The 13,828-nt window shown below is 37.6% G+C and overlaps 1 pseudogene; it reads right to left on the minus strand.

Annotated features, from left to right (window-relative positions):
- Window positions 1–474: 474 nt before the first annotated feature.
- Window positions 475–13,828, minus strand: part of LOC114686965 — a 52,892-nt pseudogene continuing 39,538 nt past the window's right edge.

A 13,828-nucleotide genomic window follows, 5' to 3' on the forward strand; every position in this document is an offset into this window, starting at 1 on the left:
TGAAATTACAATCTGAAAAGAAGACAACAGTTTATTGATGTAATATTTCTACTAATGTTATTTGAGCACCAGTGAGAAAACTCAGTGCAAAATGTCTGTGATATGCAAGGCTGGAAACCTGACCTTCATCGCCATATAAAGAGGACCAAAAGTAGACCCCACAAAGCTGTCTTCTTGTCTCCACATATCTGTCATGGCCTACAAATTCATAATCACATTACACACATACCATAAATGTTTGTTACAAAATAAATCTTAGTGCCATTACATTATATGACATCTCTAGATAATTCTCTTAGAAGGAAGTACTTCAAGATGAAATGTGAAATGGTTAACTAATGGGGACAGAAAGAAATATGGAATGTTAAATATATATATAATTTATGAGAGGCAGAATTATGTCATGAGATACACAGTTGATTGCTGATTATTTCACTTTATTACATCTCTACCAGATAAATAAAAATACTGCTCTGAATATACATGAGTTATTTAATGTTTCTTTTATTCTCTTCTATAAACATTTTAACATTAACAATGTTAAATTGCATTGACAAAACAGCAAATAATGAGACTACATCACCTACCCTTGGACTTGTACTCAGAAGGCTAAGACATGAGGATCATGAGTTCAAATATATTCCTGAATAATTACTGACATCCAAGGAACACTGAATAACAAACAACAAAATTTCAAGGGAATTTGTGAAAATATGAAACACAAAACCAGGAACAATAACCCACCACCATTTCACAGACATCCTTTCCTTGACAATATGGTCACATACTGCCTGATATTTAAATAAACAATGATTACTTACATGATGGGCATTCCATTCTATACACTGCAGCAGAAAATTACCTATCACTAAGTAAAAGCACAATAGAAGAATAACAAAAGGACCAAAAAATAAATGTCATTAAATGAAATTACCATATATATAACACACTTTAGTATCTACATCAAATGTTTCAATTAGAAACCACAATGCATTGATCACCACTATCAGTCTTGATTGAACATGGTAAGTAATTTACTTCCTTCAAGGATATGATGAAAATGAAATGAAACAAGATTTTTTTCTTGGACCTAAAGACAACTGTGATGGCTAAAGTCTTTACCAAATCATTTACATGAATAGGGATTTTCTCTTGTATGAGTTCTTCCCTATTTCCTGGCTTCAAAATGATGTAAATAGGCTTTAAAATATTTATAGGACTAGATATATGGCTGAGCAGTTAAGAAAACTTCATTTCCAGGACCAACTTTGACAACTTTCTGTAATTCCTGCTATAAGATGATCCAAGGGTCTAACCTTCTTGGGAACCAGCATACACATGTACATATAAATACACACTGATATCATGCAATTAAAATGAAAACAAATCTTTAAACAAACAAGTTTTCACTCATGAAAGGTTATCTCTTAAGCATTCATTTCTGTAAGACAGGTGTTGAGGCATCTAAAGGCTTACTTGCAGACTTTTCTTTATCATGAGTTGGTTCATATAACAGAAAGGAAGTGGGTAGTCTTGAAGTCAGAGAAATCAATCCTTCTCAGTTGGTGGTATCATTTAGGAAGATTTAGGAAATATTGCACTGCTAGAGGAAATATGTCACTGGGGGTAGTGCTCTGAGAATTTATATCCATACATCATTTCTAGTTTCCACTCTGCTTCATGCTGCAGATTAGGGATGTGAGTTCTTAGCCTCTTGCTTTAGCTGCCATGTCTGACACTTGTTGCCATGCCACTTTCATGGATATTCTGTATACCTCTCGACCCAAGGGCCAAATTAAACTCATTTATAAGTTGACATAGACATTATATTACAAATACAGAAAAGGCACTAATACACACCCATAAAGTTTTACATCTGAATTAGTTATTTCATGTAATTGAAGAAGTATGAAATCTAAAAGGGTTGCCTTACTGTTTAAATTCAAAGGGCTTTTGTTCACATGAGTTTGTAGGTACAAACAAAACAAAGACAGATATCATAATGCTTGAACAGATTGTTGACACTGTCAATTTTTCTTCTCCAGAATAAATACTCTTGTGCAACTGAATGTAAGTGTTTTGGGTAACATCTTACTAAATACTTTATAATAAGGAGTTCTTCAGTATTAGTTTTTTAGGCACTCCAAGGCTACTGTAATATGCAAAGTCTTTAACAGATTGATTGCACACAAAGTTTTATTCATATATAAAGTGCAAAACTTTACCACACTGACTACTTTTATAGAGTTTCTCTGCAGTATGATTTTTTTTCATGATTTCGAAGACTACTGATACATGCAAAGGTTTTATCACACTGATTGCATTCATAGGGTTTCTCTCCAGTATGTGTTCTTCTATGCCTTTGAAGATGACTATGACATACAAAGGCTTTACCACATTGATTACATTCATAGGGTTTCTCTCCAGTATGTATTCTTTCATGACTTTGAAGATGACTATGACGTGCAAAGGCTTTACCACATTGATTACATTCATAAGGTTTCTCTCCAGTATGTGTTCTTTCATGCCTTTGAAGAGTACTAAGATGTGCAAAGGCATTACCACAGTGATTACATTCATAGGATTTCTCTCCAGTGTGTGTTTGTCTATGTATTCGAAGACTACTGTGATATGCAAAGGCTTTACCACATTGATTACATTCATAGGGTTTTTCTCCAGTATGTGTTCTTTTATGCATTTGAAGATGATTGTGATGCTTAAAGGCTTTACCACATTGATTACATTCATAAGGTTTCTCTCCAGTATGTGTTCTTTTATGCACTTGAAGATGACTATGATGTGTAAAGGCTTTACCACACTGATTGCATTCATAGGGTTTCTCTCCAGTATGTGTTCTTTTATGTATTCGGAGACTACTGTGGCAAGCAAAGGCTTTACCGCACTGATTGCATTCATAGGGTTTCTCTCCAGTATGTGTTCTTTTATGCATTTGGACACTACTGGGACGAGTAAATGTTTTACCACATTGATTACATTCATAGGGTTTCTCTCCAGTATGTGTTCTTTTATGGATTTCAAGATGACTAAGACGTGCAAAGGCTTTACCACATTGATTACATTTATAAGGTTTCTCTCCAGTATGTGTTCTGTTATGTATTTGTAGATTACTAAGACGTGCAAAGGCTTTACCACATTCATCACATTCATAGGGTTTCTCTCCAGTATGTATTCTTTTATGTACTCGGAGATTACTGTCACATGCAAAGGCTTTACCACACTGATTACATTCATAAGGTTTCTCTCCAGTATGAGTTCTTTTATGGACTTGGAGACTACTCTTGTGTGCAAAGGCTTTACCACATTGATTACATTCACAGGGTTTCTCTCCAGTATGTGTTCTTCCATGCCTTGGGAGATGACTATGATATGCAAAAGCTTCAACACAATGACTATATTCAGAAGGTTTCTCTTGTGTATGACTTCTTTCATGCCTGCAAGGAAGGATAATTGGCACATGTAAAAGCTTTACCACATTCATTACCCCTTTGAATCTTTATATCTGAATGAGTCAATTTTACAATTAATTGTAAAATTACAATTGGTCTAATTGTAAAGAGGAAAGACCTTAAGCTTTTGTCACTGTATTTACACTCATGTTGTTCCCCTTCATTAAGGGTTGTTTTGTATCTTTGAAGATACCTGTATGATAAAAACCTTTATTACATGGTTCACATTTATAGAATCTTTTTCCTATATGAAAATTTTCACACACTTGAAGAGAACTGGAAGAACTCAGAGATTTACCATGACTATTCCATTCATAAATTTTCCTATATTGTGAGTCATACTATATTTGTTAAGTGAACTAGGACAAAGAGAAGTATTCACATGTTCCTAGTACTCATAATGCTTTTAGCAATGTGAGTTTGTTAATGTATTAACAATGAAACTTGAAAGCCAATTACTTATGTACTTGAATCAAATTTAACAAGTTTACTCAATGTGGGGACTACTACATACCTTCTAATTGTTCTGAGAAAGAAGGACGTTACATCTTTCCATATCCCTATGCTCATATGACTTATATCCAGAGTGACAAATGATATATCTACTAAGGGAAGAATAACAAACAAAAGGTTTTCCCATTGAATTCACATACTTTTACTTTTTGCTCCTCATAGACATGTGGAATAGGGATTGAGGTTTCTCCACAACAACTGCCCCTTGACGTTTGACTCTAACTCCCTCTTTCACTAAACTTAGCAAAGTCACAAGTATAACAGTAACAGTAGCTTTACTATGGACTATTTGCTTATTAGAGGGTTTTGGACACTAATTATCACCTCTTTAATGTGTATACATTTTGTAATATGAGCAGTATGAAAATAAATGGATTGGCAGGTCTACAGCATAGTTCTAATGAGGATATGATTCAAATGGTGATATCTGTTAAGACATTGTTTCCCTGTCTTCTTTCTTTAAAGAATGCCTTGAAAATGAAATTCACATCATGATAATTGAAGTATACAGTTTTGTGAGAACTTAATATTCATCAATGCACATTAAGCTGTGCTTATTTAAACTTCTGCTTTTCTTTAAAACTTCCAGCACACATTACAATTTCTTCAGAGGCACATTTATATCAGCTTTCAGATGAAAATTACCTTTCATGTCTTCTAGAACTTTGATAATGTTCTTCAATATTATGGTCTTCCCAACTGTATCCTAAAATAGATTAACAGAAAATATATATTATTGAAAATTATGCAAAATTTAAGTTACTATCTTCAGTGAACCTTAGAATCATGCCTGATTTACTAACCACATTCTTCCTCTTTCTCAATCAAATTACAGAAGAGTATTAATAACCAAAGAACAGTTGTCCCTCTATTTTAAAACACGAAGGAAAATTCAGTCTTACCTATAATAGTGAGGTTCCTGTAGGTCTCCAGCATCACATCTTTGTACAGACTCTTCTGGGAAGAATCCAGCAATGTCCACTCTTCCCGAGTGAAGTTGACATGCACATCTTCATAGGTCACTGCATTCTAAAATATCCCATACATATGTACAACAGAAAACATGATACTGAAAGCATTGTAAATGTATACTTCTTTGACAATATAGACATAGACATATAATTCTGGTGCTATGCACACTTACTCCATGATACAGACATTAAAATGTAGTCACCAAGTCACTTTAGAAGGAAACCAAATAGGAGGTTCACTTCTTATTGATTCCCCAAGGGCCCAAGGGGGCTTTGCTATGTCCAGCATGGGATAGCAGGGGGAAAAAAAATCTACCTACACTATGTTCTTATGTCTGTTAACTTTATTCCTCTTAAGACAAAATTACATCAATTCAGCTATAGTTCCACCAGGCATTCAAGGCAGGAATAACTCAAGATATAACAAACTCTATATCCGTCCACTTTATTTCTCTGGGATGAAATCCTGTCTCCATAACTGCAGTTCTGTCCATCTCCCTAGCTCATAGTCCAGCTAACGACTAACTCCTATGCTTTCAGCCTCATCTTCGTTCTCTGTATCCTCTTTCTCCATCTCTGTTACTCTCTACTCCTGGCACTCTGAAAACTCCACACGAGATCTGCTTACCCTCTATGGAATCCCTGTCATCCTCTCTTCTCTCTCACCATGCTGTTCTGTCCTTGTCTACAGAAAATGCCTGCCTTTTCTTTCCCTGGGCACGTGGTTCCCTGCCTCCTCAGGAATATTGTTTTATCTCTCACCTTGATATGTAAAAACCTCTCTTGTTCTCAGTCAAAATGCTCTGGAGAATCACTAGGCCTCCTCAAGGTGAGGGGATGGTCTAAGCTTCATTAGCACAGGAAACAAAGCTATGTGCCTCTTGCCAGCTTGTCTCCTAAGCTTAGCAGGGCATTTAGTAACTTAGTAGGTACAGCAGGTCTGGGAAGCTGAATTGTTTACCATTTGGTCTGGACAAGCAAGGATTTCATAGCAGAAGACAGCTGGAATATTAAAGGCTGGGTAACATCAAATATTCATAATAAATGGGTTTGCCTTTTGACAAACCCTTGGCTGGTCAAAGTTCAACTTTAATACACAGCTGAATCTATGATATATTCTTGCAGCCCACAAGAACTTCTGTCATTTCTGCACTGTTTGAATGGGATATCACTTTGCAAGAAACATGCCTATTAACAAACATAGACAAGTTAACAGAGCAACAGTAGAGAGTACACATCAGAAAAATTGTATGAACAATTACTAACTACAAAAAAGAAAAATAAGTTTTGAAAGCTGGGTTTATTGGCAAGTGCCTTTAATCCCAGCACGCAGAAGGCAGAGGGAGGTATATCTGCTTCAAAACTGAATGCCAGCCTATAGTATGCAATCAGTTCCAGGACAGTCAAAAGTATATATTAAGACCCTGTCTCCTGTGCAAAAATCAATTAAACAAAAAAGATAGAAAGAACTCAGAAGTTTTTACTGAAGTTCCTACAAAGAGGTATGCATTCATTTCAGTTTTATATTAATCTTCCAGAAACCTGAAGTGTCCCTGTTTAAAATGTAAAATCAATAAGATCCTACTAAAAGGCACTCCATGTTGCAACAGTTACAGATGGACAGATGAGAACATCAGCCGTATAGATGTTGATCATAAACAATCAAGAAGGGCAGGAGAAATGGCTCGGTATAAAGAACTCTTCCTGGTCTTGCATATAGGTGGGCTCAACTGCCAGTACTTACATGGGGATCACAACTATCCATTATTCCAAGTTTAGGGTTTCTGATACTGGCTTTTTACCACTGTGAGGATCAGGTACCCATGTGGTGCACATCCATGCATACAGGTAAAAGACTCATGTTCATTCAAATGAATTCAAAATAAGCACAGTAGGTAAAAAGAATGTCACACACCTGGAATCAGTGACTCAGATAGCACAGGCAGTATTAATGTCATGAATACTGCCATCTTGGGAAAGAGAATGATACCCTCTGCCAAGTTTAAAAATTCAAGATGTGGGTGAAGCTCAACACAATAGCATATCCTTGACATGTATACAAACCTATGTTCCAGGCCCATCACTCAATAATATAAAAACAAAACAAACCAGTAATCTTGGTCCAACTTTAATCCCAGAACTTGGGAGTCAGAGGCAGGGGGATCTCTGAGTTTGGGGATAACCTGGTGTACAGAACTACTCTCAGGACAAACAGGGGCTACAAGGCAAACCTTGTCTTCAAAAACAAATAAACAAACAAATTAAACAGCAGGCTAGCAAACTGGCCTAGCACTGATTAGCAATTGCTTCTACTGTATCTTATGTGATTTAGAAATGGAGTCTATAATGGTGGTGAAGGAATGACAGCACAAGAAGGAAGCTAGCTTATTAGTCTCAACCACAACACAGTAGACACAAAGAACAGCAAATGGGCTGAGGCTATAGACACTCATACCTATCCCCAATGAGGAATTTCATCCAGAAAGACTGCTCTACTAAAGGTTTCACAAGCAACCCAAAGAAAGCCACCAAGGAGAGACACATGATCAAATACATCATCCTATCTGGAAGGTTTTTCATTTCATCAAATACATTCTGACTAAGGTCACTACAGGCTCATTATCATCCATGAAAAAAATGCATTTAGTCATTTCAATGCTCCTCATAGTCTGCAACAGCAGACTATGAGGAGCTAAAATCTCTTCTGACACTCAAGACCATCTCTTGATTGTGACATCTAGTAAAATTAGGAAACAAGTTATGCTGGGCGGTGGTGGCACAGGCCTTTAATTCCAGCATTCAGGAGGCAGAGGCAGGTGGATTTCTGTGAGTTCGAGGCCAGCCTGGTCTGCAATGTGAGTTCCAGGAAAGAGGCACAAAGCAACACAGAGAAACCCTGTCTTGAAAAACAAACAAACAAACAAAAACAAAACCAAAGAAACAAACAAAAAAAAGAAAACAAGTTACATCTCTCCAACATACACACAGAATGGGGAGTGCAGAATACCTATTTGTATTCCAAAAGAAATGAATGGGAATGGGAATGTAGGTAGAATTTTCTCCTCAGGTCCTGCTGACCCCCGGCAGTCCCTTAGCCCACTTATAAAAGAAACATACAGACACTTATATAATTTAAACTCCTTGGCCATTAGCTCAGGCCTATCATTGTCTAGCGCTTACTCTTATATTTAGCCCATTTCTATTAATCTATACTCTGCCATGTGGCTCCTGGCTTACTGGTACCTTACATCTTCCTTGTCCTGGCGGCAGCTGTAGGCAGTCTCCCCCTTCCCTTCCTGTTCCCTCAATTCTCTTCTTTGTTAGTCCCACCTATACTTCCTGTCTGGCTACTGGCCAGTCAGTGTTTTATTTATTAACACATTTGCCACACAGAACATCCCACAGCACTTACCCTTTTCTTTTCTTTTTTTTAAAGGAAGGTTTTAACTTTTACATGGTAAAATTACAGATAACAAAACAATTATCAAATAAGAATTACAGTTATAATAACTAGTCTATTTATAATAACTACTCTATTTGGCAAAATTAAAGAAGATATTCTATCTATCTTATATTTGTGAGTCTAAGGTTTCATATCTAACTTATCTTTTATCATAACTAAGGAAAATTGTATCTAGCTTTAACTACATCAAAGACCTCAGAAGGATATAATACTACCCAAGAAATGGGAGAAGAATGCAAGCAACTTTCAGGGGTCTTGCAGGGTAGACAGAGACAGCTGGCAGCCTGGACAGTCATCCAAAGTTCTTTTGTAAAGTTGGGGTATCTGTCATCAGGCCACAGGGCTAGAGTCTCTCAGTCATTTTTTTCTGTGTCCTGTAGAATGTCTGGCAGTTTCATCTGTGAAGCAGGAACCTAAAGGACCATTTTGCCAAGCAACGTTCAGTGGTCACCTTTCCATGGGTCCTGCATGTCCAGTTGATCAAGCAGTTCAGGCAAGAACAGTTTCTTGCCCAAATGCTATTTTTGCCAAGGCGAAGATAAACTCCATATGGAGTGTCTTTGATGCCCATCCTCCTCTCTGAAGTAAATCCAATGCTGCCAGGAGCAGACATGTTTTACTGTCCAGAAAGTCTAAAGTTTTAAAAATGTTTTAAATGCCATAGTCTGTAGATCTTTGAAGTGTTTGAAGATTACGTATCTATCTGGAATATATCTATGTATTCCTAGAAGACTTAACTAACATGGCTATGAGTATGATTATCATAGATGACTAATTATTAATCTATTTTCTAATTATCCATTACAATTTTAAATGAGCTGTACAAACATAACACCTTAAAAATAGTAGAAATATACACCCAGTATAACAAAATTAATTTAAGTTTGTATCAATAAACTAAAATCTATACCAATGTAAAACATTTTAAACAAGTTGCTCTTTAAAAGTAGGTTCATTAATTTACCCTTTCATCCTATTATATCTATAACATATTCCCTTTCTTCTTTAGAAAGAGATTTTATTTAAATCAACCTTTTTAAATAAAAATATTGGTTTTTCTCTGTACCACACCAGAGGGCTCTTCTGATTTGGGACACAAGAATCTCTTAATCTTTTCTTTTAGCAATATGCCTGTGTTTAGAGAAGGAGTGAGCCAATTCCATCTCCAAAGCCAGCTTGGTATATTTGGGAATTTGGGCATAGCTTCTCTTACTACTTCCTGCTGGAGGGGGCCACTGTATCTTATGGGGACACAAAGAAAATTTTAGGATTATAGAGTAGTCTGTGAGGGCGTATTGTCTGAGCCAGTTGCCTTGAAACCATTCTGGTTGTTAGATCATCTGGTTGTTGGCCATGGTGTCATCGGAGACCTTTCAGGGGGTCTTGGCTGGTCAAACCTGATGTATCTTAATCTGGAACAAATCTATAGCCTCTTGCTTTCTGTGGAAACAAAAGCAGAGCCTCTTTTCCAAAGCAACATATCCTTACATCCACATTTTGAAGTCAAGGTATCTTTAAAATATACATATTGGCTTAACTCAACAGCTTTTACAATCAATTTTTTCTGAAGTTAAAAATCCCAAAGACAATACAATCCAGACTCTATGTGTAATATCCATCTTTATGCGGCCTATTTTTTATACTACTTTTACCGTCTCTTTAAAGACTTTATTTTTAAAAAACTACTTGTTTATATAACTTTTTATAACTCTTTCAAGCCTACGTACATTTATACACACATTGTAAAGTATTTAAAGTTTTGTTCCATCTGAATCTGTCTTATTGTGAATCTACTGCTTTAAACTGCAGCATTCTAAGACTGAAACAGCCACTGTGGCTGCTGGCTCTGCCCACCTCAGCTTCCCAATATGGAGGTGGTACAGTTTACCACCAGCTCTGGGAGCCATCGTGGGTCTATGCTTTTAACTAAGCCGCATGTAGCCCGGAAACCTTTTTTTAAATACTAGTAAAGGCTAAATTCATCACACAGCAGTGTAATGTGCTACTTGTAAACACCTCATTCCCACCATACTGTAGGTCAAGCGCAAATGCCAGGAACCCACCAGTAGCTCAAACCTGCAGGCTGCCATTAACTTGAGAGAGATAACTAGGAAACTGTTTACCTCTGCTTTGGAATCTTTTTTCTTAAGTTTTAGGTGAAAACTCTTGCCAACCCACTGAGTGCCATTTGTAGCTAGAGTTTTCCTGCCTGGCCCACAGTCAGGACAAATCTCTCTCACCCGCCAGTCTCACAGCTGCTCAGACCCAACCAAGTAAATACACAGAGACTTATATTGCTTACAAACTGTATGGCCGTGGCAGGCTTCTTGCTAACTGTTCTTATATCTTAAATTAACCCATTTCTATTAATCTATAAGTTGCCACATGACTTGTGTGTGGTGGTATTGTGTTCTCCAAAATATTGTGTACTCTAATAAATTTATCTGGGGTCAGAGAACAGACAGCCACTAGATACAAAGGCTAGAAAATGGTGGCACTCACACCTTTAATCCTAGCATTCCAGAGATAGAAATCCCTCTGGGATCTCTGTGAGTTCAAGGCCACATTGGAAATAGCCAAGCATGGTGACATGCCTTTAATCCCAGAAAGCCAGCCTTTAATCCCAGGGAGTGGTGGTAGATAGCAGAAAGATATATAAGGCGTGAGGACCAGAAACTAGAAGCATTTGGCTGGTTAAGATTTTGGCTGGTTAAGCTTTTGGCTAGTTAAGCATTTTGGCTGGTTAAGCATTCAGGCTTTTGAGCAGTAATTCAGCTGAGACCCATTCCGGATGAGGACTCAGGGGCCTCCAGTCTGAGGAGACAAGACCAGCTGAGGATCCAGCGAGGTGAGATAGCTGTGGCTTATTCTGTCTCTCTGATCTACCAGCATGGACCCCAATAACTCGCCTCAGGTTTGATTTTATTTTATAAGAACTTTTAAGATTCCTGCTACACTTGTGGCTTACCAGTATCTTAACATCTGCCTGTCATGGTGGCGGCTCACAGCGTCTCCTTGCCTCAGCCTTCCTGTTCCCAGAATTCTCTTCTCTGCTTGTCCCACCTATACTTCCTGCCTGGCTACTGGCCAATCAATGTTTGATTTATTAACCAATCAGAGCAACACATTTAACATACAGAACATCCCACAGCACTTAGATAGCCCTATCCCTGAAACTTCTCATACATCTCTCTCTTTGGTTACATCTACTCCCTATATGCACCTAGCTCTCCATGGCAGATGTATCATAGCTTAGGTATCTCAACATCTTGTGGTCTCAAAATGCACCCCAGGCTTTATCCTCACAGCTTCATGCAATGAACTCTCAGTTTCTTCACTTGGACTCTGCTAAACACAGATGCCTGTAACAATGCTGAAATGAAACCGCAGACTAAAAATTCATGACCTAAAATTTAGATTCTTATTTCCAGGACTGGCACATCATGGGTGATTCTGCAAAGTCTGACTTCTTAATTGTGATAGACACTAACACACTTGGATGACAGGTGCAGCAGATTTTACATTGAGTTGCTCCTGGGGCTAGGAATCACTTTGCTTACTCCTTCCGTAAACTGAAGGTTTGGGTAGATAGAGTCTTACCCTTAGGGCACCTTGTGAAGCTTTGATTCCAGAGCAAGGGCCTTCTATATAGTGGTGATAAACTCCTTGAAGATTCCTGCCTGTTTCAGCACTTGACTGCCATCTGAAACTACCTTCTCATTTTCATTTATTTCTGCCCCACTCAATTTTTTTCCACTGTAGACCTGAATGAGTCATCAGTAGTAACCATCCAACAGATTTTTGATACTCCATTTAAGAAATTAGCTCATTATTTTTTAATTCTACCTTATTAAATTGCCAGGTCATAGGCAGAATAAAATGACTTTTGAGCCAAAATATCACACAAATGACCTCTAGCTTAATTTTTTTGGAATCTATTTCTGACTGAAACCCTATGACCTCAACCTCCACTGTCTTGCCATGACTCTCAACATTCTCATCTTCCTGATCCTACAAAAAAAAAGTCAATTAAGTTCTATGTACAACTTTCCATGGCTTTTGCCACCTAATTTTCTGATATCTTCCACACTCTTCCAAAAGACAACATTCCCAGGTTCTACTTAGCAACAAAATCACTTTTAGTGTTCCATTTTTTGTTCTAACTTGCCTTTATGTTGCTGTCCTTCAATCCTCTAACTAAAAGCATTTCAGGGAATGAATGGGTTTACTTGGCTGATCATATCAAAACACACTCCATCATTTTGGGAGTGTAGGATAGAAACTCAAGCCAATAACTGAAGATAAAACCCATGGGCAAACATAGTTTCCTGGCTTTCTCTCTTGCCTAGTCACTGTCTCATGCTCATATAGTTATCTTATCCAGCCCAGGCCCACTTTCTTAGAGATATTGCCACCTTCAGTGGAGAAGCCTTCCCACATTAATTATCAATCAACACAATCTCTCACAGACATACTATTTCATGCCTATTACCAACAAAGCTGCTATGAACATAGTTGAGCAACTGCCCTTGTGGTAGGATGGAGGTGCATCTTTTGTGTATATGCCCAAGAGTGGTGGTATAGCTGGATTTTAAGGTAGATTGACTTCCAAATATCTGAGGACTACATATTGATTTCCACATTAGCTCTACAAGTTTGTACCTGCAACAGCAGTGAACAACTAACAATGAACAATGAACTCCACCCAGGGAGCAGCATGTAAAGGCAACAGGTAAAGCCACAGAACACATGGCGACATATAGATTAATAGAAATGGGCTGAGTTTAAGTGTAAGAGCTAGTCAGTGGTAGGCCTGAGCTAATGGCCAGGCAGTTTCAATAGTTCCAGTTGTTCCACATCCTTGCCAGCATTAGTTGTCACTTGTGTTACTGATCTTAACCATTCTGACAGGTGTAAGATGAAATCTCAAAATAGTTTTCATTTGCATTTCCTTGATGGCTAAGGATATTGAATATTTCTTTAAGTGTTTTTCACCCATTTAGATTCCTATATTGAGAATTCTGTTTAGACGTGTACTCCATTTTGATTGGATTATTTGGTTTGTTATCTAGTTTCTTGAGTTCTTTATTATCTTGAGTGAGGGAACCCAGAAGCACATAGATAAACATGGCATGTACTAACTTATAAGTGGATATTAGCTGTTCAGTAAAGATTAACAATCCAAAGATGCAGAAAGGCTAAGTAACAAGGATGGCTCTAGAAGAGATACATGGCTCTCCTTGGGAAGTAGAAATAGAATAGCTTTTGTGGGTGCATGGGAGGCGGTTGGGGATGGGAACAGGAAGTACTAGGTGAATATGGAAGAGATAGAGGGTGAGAATACAGGGATAGATGACTGAAATAGTGGAGCTTTTAGCAAGGAATGTGGAAACTTAAGTGCGGTGCACACTTCC

This window comes from Peromyscus leucopus, chromosome 17, assembly GCF_004664715.2.
Source record: "Peromyscus leucopus breed LL Stock chromosome 17, UCI_PerLeu_2.1, whole genome shotgun sequence".
In the NCBI taxonomy this organism is placed as follows: Eukaryota; Metazoa; Chordata; class Mammalia; order Rodentia; family Cricetidae; genus Peromyscus; species Peromyscus leucopus.